At 38.1% G+C, this 4,351-nt stretch overlaps 1 long non-coding RNA gene across 1 annotated transcript; it reads left to right on the top strand.

Annotated features, from left to right (window-relative positions):
• The first annotated feature begins 792 nt into the window (after positions 1–792).
• Positions 793–4,051, top strand: LOC120405306. The gene is made up of 3 exons (XR_005598482.1): positions 793–908; positions 3,167–3,233; positions 3,926–4,051. It is a non-coding gene; the product is annotated as an uncharacterized LOC120405306 (long non-coding RNA).
• Positions 4,052–4,351: the final 300 nt, after the last annotated feature.

Below are 4,351 nucleotides of genomic sequence, written 5' to 3'. Positions count from 1 at the left end.
GAGCGTCAGCCATCAACTTACCACAGTGAAGACACCACAGTAAGTAGATCTAAGTATGTCGACTTCAGCTATGTTATTCACATAGCTGAAGTTGCGTAACTTAGTTCCCACCCCGCCAGCCCCCGTGTAGATCAGGCCTAAGTAGTGACTGTACCACACTTAAACTTGTATTATTGTCTCTGACTAGCTCAAAAGGATGGTATGAGGATATAGCCACATTTTCTCTAAACCTGTAGCAAGAAGTTAGGCTTGAAGAACTGGAAAGTGTTCTAAGCAGAAGTTCTTCAATGATGGGGTAGAGAGGGGGAGAGAGACCGAGAGAGACTAACTGTAGAGATAATACTGTTTGAATATTAGTTATCTTTGAAAAGTAGGCTGGTCTTGTGACTAATGCACTAGGCCTTAGAAAAACTGGGTTCAATTACCAGCTGTCCCACAAATGTTCTGTGACACATTGGGCCTCAGTTTCCATCTGTAAAATAGTGATCATAGCCTCTTTCCCAAATCCTTGTTTATTTAGAAAATATAAATTCTTCAGAACACATACTTTCTCTTACTGTGTGTTTCTATAATACCTAGTACAATAAGGCTCTGATCTCAACTTTTTCAGGCTCTGATCATGCTGTTTTCCCTATTCTAATAAAGTTTCTTTGTAAAGTGTTAGCAGAAATCACTTTCTGTGATTCATTATAACAGTAACATGTCAATTTAGCAATACATTTGCAATGCAAGGAGAAAGAGGAAGTGAAGGCATCAATCTTTCCCATTTGTTTTCCCTTACTATCTCTTTATGGTTGTGACGGACTGCGTGGTGCAACCTGAACTGTGGGACCGCTGACCCTTCTTTACAACCAGCCTGGGCTCCCTCTCATACTGGGATGCTGTGAAAAGCTGCAAACCTCTGGCAGGTACTGCACTTCCACAGGCATCCACAGGCACGGACACACCCAGCTGAGTTACATGAATGCTTCTCCCAGCCACTCATGAACTAACAATAGAGCGGTTCCAGCCAATTCCCCCCAGATTCCCAGCCTTGCAACCCTGAACTATACCATTTTGCCCTGATCAGAAGCCTGACCAGTATAAGTTTATTACCCAGTCCACCTCTCCTTCATTGTGGAGAGGACATGCACCAGCTTTTGTACCTGAGCTGAGGTTTCCCAGGCACTTAAAGCAAAATACACTGTTTTAGGTAAAATATAAAACCGAGTTATTAACTAAAGAAAGGTAGATTTTAAGTGATTTATAAGTGGTAGCCATAAAAGATCAGAGAAAATTACCAAGGAAAATAAAAAAAAAATTGGCAATCCTAATCTTAAACCTTATTATATGAGGGAGTATTTAGATCAGCAATTTTTTCACCCCATTGGATGTACTGTTCCAAATACGCAGGCTTCTCCTTAAGCCTGGACCAGTCTGCTCAGTGTAGAGTGGGGAAGGAGAAAGGCCAAGACATACTGCACCTTTTCTTTATTTTATACCCTCAACCCAGGTGCCTGGGAGACACTTGCCCGGACATATCAGGGTGAGCTTTGCTGAGTCACAGTAATCGAGTAAATCCCTATTGTGTGGACTTGGGGAACTATCACTGAATTTTAAATCCCTTGATTGCAACTCGCCTGCTGTTTAATGGTGGATGCACCCTCCTGGGATTGCATATCACTAGTAAATTTATAGTATGTTTTAGTAACAACCATATAGCAAAGTCTCATAACTTCATACACACTAATGATATACATATTTGGACAGAATAACGGGTTTCAAGAGATCATGCCTTTTCATATGATATTTTACATGACATGCTTTGTATGAAATATCACAACTATATATGAATGATGAATATGTGGTTACAGGGTGCTATTTTGAGGTACAGTGTGTCACAATAGTTTCTTGCTTTAACTGATAGCTAATAGTAATTAAGACCTGGATTTTAAATTGGTATTTTTGAATGGTCTATTTGTGTAGCTGTGTTGTGATATTTTGAAGATTTGACAAAATAATTGGATTTTTCAATGATTTTATATGCCAACGCAAGCATATTCTCAGCATTCCAGATATTCTGTTCAAAGTCACTAGCAAGAATATTTATACAACATAGAAGTATGGTAAGCAATTATCATCCTTTACTGCATTCACGCTACTGTATTGTCTCCACCTTATAACAATGAAAAAAAGACAAATGAAAACAAACCACACCTTCAGCTGTACTTATAAACCCTCCAGTTAACTGCAGTGTGTGATTTTCAAAGCCTTTAGTACATGATACTTATGATTTCCTGATGGTATTATTTAGAATCTATAAATCCAAGAGACTAATATTGTCAGTCAAATATTTGTTATAAAAAGAAAGGTCACCACTAAAACCTCAACATTTACTAACAGTTATTGCTTAGTGCTATCCCACAGTTATCTTCTGTGCTATCTGGGGGGAAATACAATATTACTTCAGATAGCATTGTTGTTGGCAGTAGTGACATTTTAATGGCAACCATTTCATAGCACTGACTATGGTACACTGTAGCCTGCATACAATTGTACTGTTTACACGTGTTCTTAATGCTTCAGATTAGCCTTTCTAGACTAGAATTCTTGAAAAGTACAGCAGCAACATTACAGGTATGGTATCATCTCTACAATGTATTTATGCCAGATCTGCTGTCTTCATTTTTTTGGAAAGTACCTATCACACAGTGAATGCTACTGGAAATAAGTAACCTCTGATTTCTAAGAAATAATCACTCTAATGATTTTTTGGCCCTAGCAATTGGTTTAAAACAATTTACATATCCAAGGATTTCTATAGCAGAAAAGGGCTGGAAATGTACTCTTTTTAATTAAAACCAAAATTAATCTCAGCATTCCTGACTCCCTAACATCATGGAAGATAAATATGACTGCAAAGGCCACCTATCCTGTTTGATTTGGGCTGATGTTCATGTCTTAGTACAGCTCATCTTAGATGTCAGGATGGGAAACAGGAAAAGCATTTGTACTGTGGTAGGAGCCAGAAATTAGACTATGATTGCACCTCTTCATCCTTCTCAACATTAACCGTTGCCTCTTAGCCACACAGGCTGTTTAGTCTCATAGTACTTGAGCTGTTGTTCCCACCATGAATGTATCCAAGGTGTCCTGCCTTCTATTTTGACTCATATTTCCACAACAGACTAATCCAACAGATCTACAGTGAACCTGTGGTGCAGTGTGTTAAAAGAAAGCCAACTGAGGAACAGGTGAGTTCTTCATAATGCCTCCTGGCACTAACTGCTACTTAGAGAAAGGAGGATGCCTTTAAAGAAGGATGACTTAAAGAATTTTGGCTTGTCTTTGGTATATAGTAAATGAAAGTATGCACATGTATGATGTTCTTTACTACAAATACCTATGCATAGACATGATGACCTAATTTCTCCCTCTATTTTTCTGAACAGAATGACAACTTCTTCCAAAAACTCACTGTGTAAACCCTTGCTCCCACTTCCCCTTAACTGAATCACGACCAAGGGGCAAGATGTATTGTAATTGCAAATATTAATGAATATTTAGAAAAATGAGACACTCAGTTGGCCATACATTCAGAGTCTGATCAAATGTTCACATAAATAGGAGGTCTTGTGCAAAGAAAAAGATGAACAAAAATATGACTGTGCTAATTTAATGACCATGGGCGAAGTTAATTTTAAATACCCATTGTATGATAAATCATTATCTAAATTATTGTAAAGTAATAGAGGGTTGCATGATATATTTAGAATTTAATTCTAGGAAGTCTTGGTAACATTCTGTATTACCAGCTGGGCTAATAGAGGGGGAAACATGGACAGGTATTGCTTAGCAAAATGGATGACCTTTTTTCCCCACTCACCAGTCAGGATTTATATAACGCTGTTTCTAGTGTAATTTTGTTGTTTGTTTGTTTGGTTAGAGACTAACCCTGTAACACCAGGCAGCACCAAAAGCATCAGAAGAGCAAGAAAATAATACATTTTCTCATTCCATCCTGGGTTAATGTCATGTTACCTCCTGGAGGTCCAAAGTAACAGCTAAGGCCATTAACTTTATTTTTGCGATTTATTGTCTTCATCATATGTTTAATGGGGATGTTTTCCCCCTCAACCCATTAGCCTATGACCCTGGTCTACATAAAAACTTTGCACATACATATGCAAAGAGATGAATTGCCCTTAAGGATGAAGGGGATATAATGGCAATATAATGGAATGAAATTGTCCAAACAGCGTATCACCTATAGTTCTATGCTACTAAACATACATAAGGAGCCCGATTAAATCTTTAGGAAACAGCCTCACACACAGACAGTATGACATTCAAGCATAGACTGCAGTCACTC

Source organism: Mauremys reevesii, linkage group 4 (assembly GCF_016161935.1).
Source record: "Mauremys reevesii isolate NIE-2019 linkage group 4, ASM1616193v1, whole genome shotgun sequence".
NCBI classification, from domain to species: domain Eukaryota; kingdom Metazoa; phylum Chordata; order Testudines; family Geoemydidae; genus Mauremys; species Mauremys reevesii.
Note: the sequence above shows the minus strand (reverse complement) of the source record. Positions and strands in the feature narration are given on the sequence as shown.